Genomic DNA, 12,804 nt, shown 5'->3' with positions numbered 1-12,804 from the left:
ATAATAACCATCATTAAAAAAAAATAGTACTTGGAAATGCTTGAACACTCTGCGCAGTTCCTGAGGTCATAAGAGTGTCCTTATCTTTTGGAACTTCCCCATCCTGTGGGCCAGAGGTGGTGCCAATATGACCTTTGGGTAGCCCCAGTTGGCACTTGGATCCCAAAGCAAAATCCAACTTCTCTCTCCCACTCAAAGAGCAGAGGAGGAAGCTCACAACAGTTCAGTAAGATGGTGGCCTTATCAATCTTAGGTGTTTACTCTCCTAACCCTCACCTCTCAGTCCCTTCCAGTTCAGTGGTTCTCAGATTTGGGGGCATCAAAATTATCTAGGAAGTATGTAAAAAAAATGCAAAAATCTCGGGTTCTTCCCCAAAGATTCCCATTCTCTAAGTGTGGGGTGGGATCCCAGAATTTTTATTTTAACAAGAACCAGCTGGGACTTCCCTGGTGGTCCAGTGGTCACAACTCTGAGCTGCCGATGCAGGGGGCGTGGGTTCAATCCCTGGTCGGGGAACTAAGATCTGAAATGCCGCGGAGCACGGCCAAAAAATAAAAGGAACCAGCTGATTCCTTCATTGGTGGCTGGCCCTATACCACACATTGAAGAGCACTGTAATCTCAGGCCTTTCCTGAAAGTATAGAATAGAGATGGGGAGAGTCCTCTCTAAGCCAAACCTCCAGAGACCAGGATGGACCTTGGAAGGGGATCAAGATGGGATATTCAGATACTAAGCCAGGAAGGATATAACAAACCCACCTGGAGCAAATGGTTTTCAAACTGTGTTTCTTCAAACTGTGTTTCTTCAAACCCTAGGGGGTTCCTCAGATGTGCTATTACCTCCACCCCAGCAGTTTCTCTTTGATCTGTTTTACTATAGTAACTTTCCAAGAAAGATTTCATTAGAAGAAAAGGTTTTACTACTAAATGCCCTTCCTGCTTAAAGATATTATCAGTTTGGTGAGGATGAGGAGGAAATAGAACCCTCAAACCTTGGTGGTGAGAATGAAAAATGATGCAGCCACTGTGGAAAATAGTGTGGAGGTTCTGTAATAAGTGAAGCATAGATTACCATATGTCTTAGTCTGCTCAGGCTGCTGTAACAAAATACCATACCATGCTTAAACAACAGACATTTATTTCTCACAGTTCTGGAGGCTGGGAGTATAAGATCAGGGTTAGGTTCTTGGTGAGGACACCCTTCCTGACTTACAGATCACTGTGTCCTCACACGGGTGGGCAGGAGTAGGGGGTTGGGAGGGAGATCGCTGGTCTCTTTCTCTTCTTATAAGGACACTAATCCCACCATGGGGGCCCCACCCTCATGACCTCATCTAAACTTAAATTACCTCTCACAGGCCCCACGTCCACACACCAACACATTGGAGGTTAGGACTTCAACACATGAATCTGGGAGGTTGCAGACATTCAGTCCATAACACCCTATATCCCAGCCATTCTACTCCTGGATATATACCCCCAAAGAATTGGAAACAGATACTCAAATAGATTGTTGTACACATATGTTCATTGAATGTTTGGCTCTTTACAACAGCCCAAATGTGGAAACAACTCAAATGTCCATAATTGGTAACTGATGAATGGATAAAAGTGGTATATCTCTACAATGAAATTATCTAGCCAGAAAAAAGAATGAAGTATTGATACATGGATGAACCTTGAAAACATTATGCTAAGTGAAAGAAGCCAGTCACAAAAGACCACATAATTGTATGATTCCATTTATATGAAATATTAAGAATAGGCAAATCCATAGAGACAGAGACAGATAGCAGATTAGTGTTTGCCAGGGGCTAGGGGGAGGGGATAATGGGGAGTGACTGCTTAATGGGTGCAGGACTTCTTTCTGAGGTGATGAAAATGTCCTGGAACTAGATAGTGGTGACGGTCACACAACATTGTGAATGTACTAGATGTCAGTAATGACAAGTTTTATGTTATATGAATTTTACAAAATACAACAATTAAAAAAGATCCCAATCAACAGATCTAGAACAACCATCTCATTTTTTTTACTGATAAGGAAGCTGAGGTCAGAAAGAGGAAGTGACTTGGTGAGGTCACCCAGCCTGTCAGGGGTAAAGCCAAGGCTGGTGACCCCCAGCCTGCCATAGCAGTCTGCCTCTCTTCCTCAACATCCTTAGTCCCCTACACCCAGGCCCTACCAAAAAAGCTAAGATCCAGGGACGTGCAAAGTTCTGAGCTACCTGCCACGCCATAGTTTTTGCAGCCAGGCCCCCTGCTTCCCAGGCAGTGGTCCACCTTACCCACCCATAGAGCTGGGTCAGCCTTTCTTCTGCTGTCTCCAGTGCCTACTGCCTTCAAGTGTGTTGTTGATGAAAGACGAACCCACTTCTAACTTCATACTTAAGTAAGTAGTCCTAAGGGCCTCGCTGCAGCTACAGTCTTCAGACGGGGTTGATAGGGCTGGGTGCATCAGATTCCTTACACAGACATTGCTGAGTTTCCCAAACTCCAGCTGAGCAGACAGTCTGGAGGAGCTGGTGGTGGTCCCAGGGCTGGGTTGGATTTATCCCAGCCATATGCATTTGTGCAGTTGGCTCTTCTCTCCAGCTGTTGGACTATATGCATCCATCCCATAGTAGGTGCTTAATAAAGATTCATTGGCACCAGTTGTTCCTGTCTCGTGGTCATCCTGGGACTGTTTTCTTCATTTTAGTTAAAAGAGTTCAGGAAAAAGCCTCAGTTTCCTCAGTGCCCTTGAGAATAAAGGACTCAGGGTAAGCTTGCACGTGAACTGAGAGTCATTTATCTGATCACCATCTGAGATGGAATTATTTGCCATTCTGGGAGGTGGCAGCAACAGAAGGGTATAACTTATCTGCATTTGCTTTACTGTGAACTTTAGAGGTCAGGTCTTCTGGAACAATCCCTTCAGCCCCTTCCCCAGGGTCTCAAAAAATTGCTAAGGCTTTTGTTCTGTCCCAGATCCTGACCTTTTCTTACATCTCTTAGTTACAGCCTCCAAACAGATCATGGGTTTTTAAAAAACTGCATAAACATACAAAAGGGCAATTGCAGGACCCAAGAAAGCTGGCTCTCTGGAAATTTACTGAACTCAGATGAGAACCCTGGTTGAGAAGGGATACCTAATTCTGCCCACTTGTGTTCAAGACCTGTTTCAGCGTGGGAGTGGGGAGGGCGAACTCCCTCAATCCTGAGAAGGTGACTCTCTTCATTCAGCCTCAGAAGATTATCTAACACCTTGAACTTGAACCTGGATATTGGCTTCATACAGCAGGGATGAATGGTGCCATTAAGGAAGATGGCAGAGTAGCAGTGGCTGCAGTTTCTAAGTTGCCACTTGGGATAAAGCAGGAAAGGCGAGAATTGCTACAATGCAGAGGTTTGGGAGTGAATATTTAGAACTCACAGCTGAGGCTGACCTTAGTGGTTGTATGTGGTTTCCCTGCTGTGTGGATGATACCTTATGTTTGGATGAAGATTTTCCTTTCCCAGGACAGAGAGGTTTAGGAAACGCTGTTGACACCATGCCTCATTGGGGATTTCAAAGTGCATGACTCTGCTCAATGCTCTGAGGAGTCCTGCAGAAGAGAAACCTGCTTCAATGTTATTTAACCCAGTGTTTCCCAGTTATTTGACCTCAGAATTCCTCCCTGCTACCCCCACCTTATAGCACTCCTTTATGCCCTGTGAAAGCCAGGTTTCCAAGAAATTCTGGGAAATGCCTCCCTGTGGAGCTGGTTCCCCTGATGCCCTACGGTGAGCAACAGTGGGGATATTTGGGTAGGACACAGGACAGGGGGCCCTGCTATGATAACCCAGGAAGCAGCATTGTGTGTTGTACCTATCAGGCTCCCTCCCACACTAAGATGTTGTGATTCTCTCCACACTGACCAGGCAACCACTGACATTTGCTGAGCACCATGTGCTAGGAGCTTTTTGTATGTCACCTATATAATCTTCCCTCAAGTCTGTTGTCCCCATTTTACAATGAGGAAATTGAGACTCTAAGAGGCATAACAAGGTCACCCAATTGAGTCTGTGGCAGAGCTAAGATTTGGGCTGGGGACTCTGGGACTCCACACTGGTACTCCCTCCTCAGACATCAATTATGGGAATAGAAAACGGTGCAGCCACGTGGAAAATAGTTCCACCGTTTCTCCATCATTTAGAGAGAATTGCCAACTGTCTTAGTCTGCTCTTGGGCTGCTCTAACAAAATATCATGGACTGGGTGGCTTAAACAGCAGGCATTTAGTTCTCACAGCTCTGGAGGCTGACGAGTCCCAGAACAGCGTTAGTGTTTGGTGAGGGCTGGCGGGTGGCTGCCTCTCTCTATGGCTCCCCTGTGCTGTGCCACTTCACTAGCAAGGTGCATTTTCATGTCACTCTTTCCAGAGTGTCTGGTTCCCATGAGGAGCTGTTAGTGGACAAGTGACCTTGGGCCTCTGGGCCTCAATTTCCTCATCTGTAAAATAGGATAATACTCTCATTTTCTTCCTTCTGAACTTTTCCTCTTTTTCCTCTAACTTCCCTCCTTTCCTCTTTCCTTCTCCCTTAATTTCTTTCTCCCTCAATTCATTTTTCCACATTGTGATAGTCCTCAACCTCCTGTATTAATTTTCCCCTGGAAGATCCTTGAAACTGCCCTGTGGGCTCCTCCCTAAAGTGGCTTGAGAAGCACTGATGGTTTCTCTGTAACAGAGACCAGAAGAGAAGGCGGCTGCTGATTAATTCCACGTCAGCTGGGCGTTCTGTGCTCTGCATCTAGAATAGGGCAGTTTCCAAGGTGACTGAGCCTGGTGTGTGAGGATAAGGTGAGGGCCTGTAGTTATGAGCTGCCAAACTCGTAAACCACGTGGGCTTCCTCTGAGCCACTCGCCAAGCAGTTTAACAACTGACTTGCGGCAAAGTGTTCCAACACTATTTAATGATCAGTGCATCTATAAATAGGGTCGTAAGAACAATCTGGATGGATGTTAATGTATGGGTTCAGTCCTGGAGTGACTAAACCTTGAGTTGTTTTGACCTCAGAAAGCCATCAAAAGTCTGCTGCAAGGAACAATTCTGCAGTTGTCTTGTGGCAGATGTTTTGTTCCTGTTCAACATGTCCTTGTGTGTATAATTTACTAACATGATAATAATGTGCTGCTTGGCACTTGCGGTTTATTAAGTGCCTTCACACACATGTTTTCATTTGATCCTGGCATGACAGGAGTTATTACTGTGGCTCAGGGAGCCAAGTGACTTGCCCAGGGACATCCAGATTGTGGGGTGAATGGGGCTGGGGTGGGGGAGTAGGGATGGTGGTGGTGGTAGTAGAGTCCAGATTTCAGATAAGGACGATGTGGCTTCCAAATTGATCTTCCTTTCTTATTCCATCAAATCCTATTTCCTGGTTTAAAAGACTTGAAACAATCAATGACTCTCCTGTCCTCAAAGGGGCCAGCACATCAGGGTCTAACACCCTGATCTCTCCTTTGATTTCTTTGCATTGAAAGTAGGCTTGCCAGATTTAGTAAATAAAAATACAAAACACCCCATTAAATTTAAATTTCAGATTAAACAATGAATAATTTTTTGGTATAAGTGTGTCCCATGATATTTGGCAACTGTAATTTAAAGTACTTGTCATTAAAATTTTTTCTTTTAAAAAATAATACGAATTACTTATAGAAACTTTTGAAAAATGAAAAAATATATAAATTACTCCTAATTTTACCATCAGGTAATATTAATATTTTAATATTAACTGTTAATACTTTCATATATTTACTGAGACCTCTTTTTCCATGCATACGTTTATATGTATAAATTCTTTTTTAAAAAATAGAAAAAGAGAATTACAGAATACATTACTTTAGATTTGTCTTTTGTTTTTTTTCTGTTTTTTTTTTTTTTTTTTTGCGGTACGCGGGCCTCTCATTGTTGTGGCCTCTCCCGTTGCAGAGTACAGGCTCCAGACGCGCAGGCTCAGCGGCCATGGCTCACGGGCCCAGCCGCTCTGCAGCATGTGGCATCTTCCTGGACTAGGGCACGAACCTGTGTCCCCTGCATCGGCAGGCGGACTCTCAACCACTGTGCCACCAGGGAAGCCCTAGACCTGTTTTTTTTCACTCAGTAATATATCATGAACATCTTTCTGTACCTTTATGTATTCTGTAACATTCGAATGACTGCAAGGCCATTGATGGGATAGCACACAGCCTTCAGCGAATCCCCTATAGGTGAACATTTAAGTTGTGTCCAATGTTACTTATTGTTTTTTTTAAAGGCTAGATTTCTTTTTTTCAATATTTATTTATTTATTTGGTTGCACGAGGTCTTAGTTTCGGCTTGCAGGCTCCTTAGTTGCGGCACGTGGGCTCCTTAGTTGTGGAATGCGAACTCTTAGTTGTAGCATGCGAACTCTTAGTTGCAGCATGCATGTGGGATCTAGTTCCCTGACCAGGGATCGAACCCAGGCCCCCTGCATTGGGAGTGTGGAGCTTTTTCCACTGCACCACCAGGGAAGTCCCTGTGTCCAATGTTTTATTACTACAGACTTGTCATGAACAGCCTTCACTGAGTCTTTTTGCACATCCCTGGGATAAATTTCTGGCAGTAGAATTTCTAGGTTAAAGGATATACAAATTTTAAGGCTTTTTTACATATTGTCAAATTGTCCTCCGGAAAAATTGTACCAATTTACATTCTCACAAATAGTATCTGAAAGTGCCATTTCCTTGCATATTGTCAACATTGAAAATTATCATTAAAAATGAAAAGAAAAATAACCACTTTGATTCTGAGCCTACCCTGACTCCATAATCACATTCAACACTCTGTCCTTAAGCATTAATGATCTTACTTCTTTCTACTGAGACTTCATTTCTTAAGGAGGCGAGTACATTAGATTAGGAGTAGAAATCACTACCACTGTCCCATCACATGCCCACATCAGACATCAGTAATCAACCCTGACATTCTTTCTACTGAATTTCAACAGGGCTTCAGAATCTTATTCATCCCAGCCTTGCTGGTGGCCATTACTAATGTAAACAACTTGCTCATTAGGGGAAATTTCCCTTATACAAGAATTCAGTTAATAAATGGAGAAAGAATGATAGAATTACAATGGCATTGATCATCAGTGGCTGTTTACTTCAGGTGCAGAGAAAATGTTAAACTACACTATGAGCATGTAATCAGTGAAATCCAGACTGTGGGAAACTCTATAGTTCAAATGACCTCTTTTCTTTAAAAAAAAAAAAAAAAAAAGAATGGAGGGGAATCATACAGAGTAAAAGATACCTGAAACACATATCCATCAATCACAGTGAATGTATGGACCTTATTTGAATCCTTACTTTTTAAAAAAAACCATCGGAAACAGTCTACTTATACCATTTACGAGACAATTAGAAATTTTAACACTGGATTTTTTTTTTTTTTTTTTTGGTACGCGTGCCTCTCACTGTTGTGGCCTCTCCCGTTCTGGAGTACAGGCTCCGGATGCGCAGGCTCAGCGGCCATGGCTCACGGGCCCAGCCGCTCCTCGGCATGTGGGATCTTCCCCAACCGGGGCACGAACCCGTGTCCCCTGCATCGGCAGGCGGACTCTCAACCACTGCGCTACCAGGGAAGCCCCAACACTGGATATTTGATTACATTAAGAAATAATTATTAATTTAAAAATATATGATAGTATTATCATATCTATGTTTTTAAAAAGTGCCCTCATCTTTTACAGCAGTGTTTCTGTTTTGCTGCTCAGGACATTTGGCAATCTCAAGACATTTTTGGTTGTTAAAACTGGGGGGAAGGTGTTATAGCCTCTGGTGGGTAGAACCCTGGGATACTGCTAAACATCCTACAATGCACTGGACAGCTCCTCGCAACAAAGAATTATTTGACTTACAATGTTAATAGTGCTGAGGTTAAGAGGCTCTGTTTTAGAGATACATACTGAAATATTTATGGGTAAAAGGATCCTATGGGTGGGATTTGCTTCAAAATAATACAGTAGCTGCCCCCCACCGCCCCCATCGCGGTTTTGCTTTCTGCCCTGTTTCACTTACCTGTGGTCAGCTCTGGTTCAAAATTATTAAATGGAAAATTCTAGAAATAATTCATAAATTTTAAATTGCACAGCATTCTGAGTAGCGTGATGAAATCTCACACCATTCCACTCCATCCTGCCTGGGATGTAAATCATCCCTTTGTCCAGCGTATCTGTGCATTAGCCACTTAGTACCCGTCTAGGTTATCAGGTCGACTGCCATGGTAGTGCAGTTCTCATATTCAAGTAACCCTCATTTTACAGGGACCACATTTACATAACTTTTATTCCAGTATACTGTTATAATTGTTTTATTTTATTGTTGGTTATTGTTGTTAATCTCTTGCAGTGCCTAATTTATAAATTAAACTGTGTCTTAGGTATATATGTATAGGAAAGAACATCATATATATAGGGCTCAGTACTGTCCACAGTTTCAGGCATCCATGGGGGGTCTTGTATCCCCCGCAGACAAGGGGGGACTACTGTATGTGATGGAGGTCTGGATGCACAGACTGGTTGATGGTTGTTGGTTGGGGCTGGGTAAGTGGTATGGTACTTCATTATATTCTAACTCCTTTAGATAAGTTTGAAATTCTCTATAATAAAAGGTTTAGGAAATTCCCTGGCTGCCCAGTGGTTAGGACTCTGTGCTCTTCCACAGCAGGGGGCCTGGGTTTGATTCCTGATCCGGGAACTAAGGTCCTGTAAGCTGCGTGGTGCAGCCAGAAGAAAAAAACAAAAATACTTCCCATGAAGTGAACTGCCATCTCCGGAGTCCTTCTCTAAGGACCATCTTTTCTGTTCTCTAGTGACTTCAAACTTTTTCTGACCTCATCCACAAGGAAATTGTGAAATAGCTTATTTTGGGTGTTCTCCTATCTCTGCCTACCACCAGAGGGGAGATGTGTAGGTCAAAGTTTCCCCAACCTATTTCCTTATCTGCAAAGCAGGGACACAAATGAAATTGCTTACTTCCTGGAGTTTTTATGAGACTGAGGATTCCATTTTACCTGCTATTACCAAAATTGTGATATTTTTTTCTCCCCTTAATATTAAGTGCAGTATTTGGTCTTGAAGTAAAGTCTTTGAATTTCAGTGTAATTTTAACTTCACAGTTAGTTGGGAAATAATCCCTCCTCTTCAATTTTCTAAAATAATTTGTATAGAATTCATATTATTTCTTCCTTACATATCTGGTAGAATTTACCTGTAAAGCCATCTGGACCTGGAATTTTTTTTTTGTGGAAGAGTTTTAAACTATAAATTCAATTTTTTAAATAGGTATGAAATGCAGGTTATCTGTTCATTCTTCAGTGAGCTTTGGTAGTTTGTGTCTTTCAAGGAATTTGTCCGTTTCATCTAAGTTGTCAAATTTATTGACATAAAGTTAAGCTGGTCATAAACGTCTCTAATCCTTTTTTTAAAAATAAATTTATTTATTTATTTTTGGCTGCATTGGGCCTTTGTTGCTGCACGCAGGCTTACTCTAGTTGCGGTGAGCGGGGGCTACTCTTCGTTGCAGTGCGGGTGCTTCTCATTGCGGTGGCCTCTCTTGTGGCAGAGCATGGGCTCTAGGCATGTAGGCTTCAGTAGTTGTGGCTCACAGGCTCTAGAGTGCAGGCTCAGCAGTTGTGACGCATGGGCTTAGTTGCTTTGTGGCATGTGGGGTCTTCCAGGACCAGGGTTCAAACTTGTGTTCCCTGTATTGGCAGGAGGATTCTTAACCACTGCACCACCAGGGAAGTCCCAAATATCTCTTACCCTTTTAATCTTTGTAGAATCTATTAGTGATGTCTTCTCTCTCATTTCTTAAATTGGTAATTTGTGTCTGAATTAAAGTCTTTTTTTTTTTTTTGACTGCACCTCACAGCATGCGGGATCTCAGTTCCCCGACCCGGGGTCGAACCCGTGCCCCCTGCATTGGAAGCGCAGAGTGTTAACCACTGGACTGCCAGGGAAGTCCCTGAATTAAAGTATTTTAGAAGACAAAAATTCAACAGGAAGACAGAATTTCTTTGTTCACATGAGAGAATCTACTTATGTTAGAGGTTTTTGCTTTTACACATTTTATAGATTTATTCCTTATGCTGAATTAATGCAGCAGGAGGCTTATGGGAAGCAGAAGGGAGACAGTCAGATGAAAATCTGATTTGTAACCAAGCTCTGTCTTTATGAAAGGAGGAAGCAGGGGTGATGGATCACCTTGGTTTTTTGCATTTTGAGTTGCTTCAAAGAAGCAGGTAGTTTGTTTTGTTTTGTTTTTAGAAGTAGGTAGTTTTGTTCAAGGTCATTGACTACTACATTCTGGATCCTTCCCAAACCATTCAGTTTACTACCCTAGCATGTGATCCTAAATGATGTCACTGTGCCTGTTTATTCTCAAACACTCGAGGTTCTGACAACACTGACCAGCTCAGATAATATTCTAGGTCTGCTTTTCCAGGAAGAGTCTGGGGGAAGTTTGAAATAGTGGGAAAACCATGGGTTTTAGAGTAAGACAGACCTAAATTCAAAGTTTGCCTTTGCCACTCACTAGCTATGGACCCAGGGCAAATTGTGGAACTTCTCTGAGCTCCACTTTCCTCATGGACAAAATGGGGACAATGAGACCTACTTCATAGTGCTCTTGGGGTGTTTAAATGAGATAATATATGGGTCTAGCACATATTATCAACTCTGAGTGGATCTCAAAGTGTGGTCCCTGGACCAGCAGCATCAATAGCACTTGGAAACTTGTTAGAAATGTAAATTCTTGAACTCAACTCCAGACCTACTGAATCAGAAATTCTGGGGTGGGGCCCAGCAATCTATGTTTTCAGTAGTCTCCTAGGGGATTCTGAGGACCTGCTATGTTCAGAACCACCGAATTAACACATTCTTTGGCAGATGGTAGAAGCTCAAGATAAGCTAGTTTTCTCCCCTCATTTATACTTTCTTGATAACTATTCTTTCAGCTTATTCTTGGCTCTCATATTAAGTAAACTCTCCAAGAGTTAAGAGAGTCTTTCTCTGTCTCCTCTTCATTTTTCTTTCTTTTTCCAAAGTTCCTGGTGCATGTTAGCATTCAGTAGGAACTCAGAAAGTTAACTGTATTTCCGTGTGCCACATAAGGACAGAACTGCCCTTGGCTTTCCAGCTCTTTACTTATTTATTTGACTTATATAGCACCTTGGCTCAATCGTGTGTCTGGAAGATGAAGTGTTCCGTGTGCGTCCAGAGTGAATACCAATCCAGCTCTGACACCAGGGATGTAGGGAGTGTAATGTCTTCCTCTCGGTGTCGGCCAATAAACATAAAGGCCTGAGCAATGTCACAGACCATTTGGTCCTGATTAAAGAAGAGATGTCATAAAACCACAACAGTTCATAGCAAGTGGAGTGAGAGAGACAGAGAGGAGGGCAGGCCAATAAATAAATGAAAAACCTAAGTTTTATAGAAAATTCTTTTGTTTAAAAAATGCAACTTTATTTGCATGGCACTTTATGGTTTAAGAAGCACCTTAAGCCGAGACCGGTCACAGCTACCCTACAGGACTGTTGTGAGAAATGAATGTGATAATCCAGTAACATTCAAGGCATGGTGATCTTAATATTTATTAAGCACTCAATAAAGAATATTACTAAATTATTACTGGTAGTAATAGTAGGTGACAGGTGAATGTTTACTGGATAAATGGCTTACTGAAAGAGAGCTTGGTTGAATGATATAATGAACTATCAACTTGTTTGATCACAGATATTTTTTCTTAGTGCAAAAGCAGCTTCAGGGAAAATTATTCATTCCGTAGCTAGTGAGTCCCATAGCAGCTATTGAATTAGTACAGTTGAAACTCAAAAAAGGAAAGAAAAGAAAAGTTTTACTTATAATAGCCCCAAACTAGAAACCACCCAAATGTCTATCAAAAGGTGAATGAATAAAGAAATTGTGGTTCATCCATACAATGGAATACTCTTTTTTTTGAATTTTATTTTATTTATTTTTTTATACAGCAGGTTCTTACTAGTCAGCCATTTTATACATATTAGTGTATATATGTCAATCCCAGTCTCCCAATTCATCACACCACAGCCCCCACACCCCCCACTGCTTTCCCCTCTTGGTATCCATACGTTTGTTCTCTACATCTGTGTCTCAATTTCTGCCCTGCAAACCAGTTCATCTGTACCATTTTCTAGGTTCCACATATATGCGTTAATATACTATTTTTGTTTTTCTCTTTCTGACTTACTTCACTCTGTATGACAGTCTCTAGATCCATCCATGTCTCTACAAATGACTCAATTTCATTCCTTTTTACAATGGAATACTCTTAAGCAACAAAAAGAAAAGAATATACATATTGGCATACACAACTTGGATGAATCTCATAAACATTATACTGAGCAAAAGAAGCCAGACACAAAAGGGTGCATGCTGTATGATTTCATTTCTGTCACATTTTAGAAGAGGCAAACCTAATGCATCAGTGGTTGCCTGAGGCTGGGAATGGGGGTTGGGACTGACTACGAAGGGACCTGCAGGAACCTGAAAAGGTGATGGTGAAGTTCTATATCTTGATTACAAGATATATATATATATATATTACAAGTTCTATATCTTGGTTACAAGAGTGTGTACATTTGTCAAAACTCATTGAACTGTACATTTTAAATGGATGGATTTTATTGGCTCTAAATTATATTTCAACAAAGCTGATTTAAAAAAAAGATCAGAAAAAAAATACCAACAGTCTCTCCTACCAAGGCCTGGAAGCC

This window comes from Phocoena phocoena, chromosome 4, assembly GCF_963924675.1.
Source record: "Phocoena phocoena chromosome 4, mPhoPho1.1, whole genome shotgun sequence".
In the NCBI taxonomy this organism is placed as follows: Eukaryota; Metazoa; Chordata; class Mammalia; order Artiodactyla; family Phocoenidae; genus Phocoena; species Phocoena phocoena.
This window is presented reverse-complemented; position numbering follows the sequence as displayed.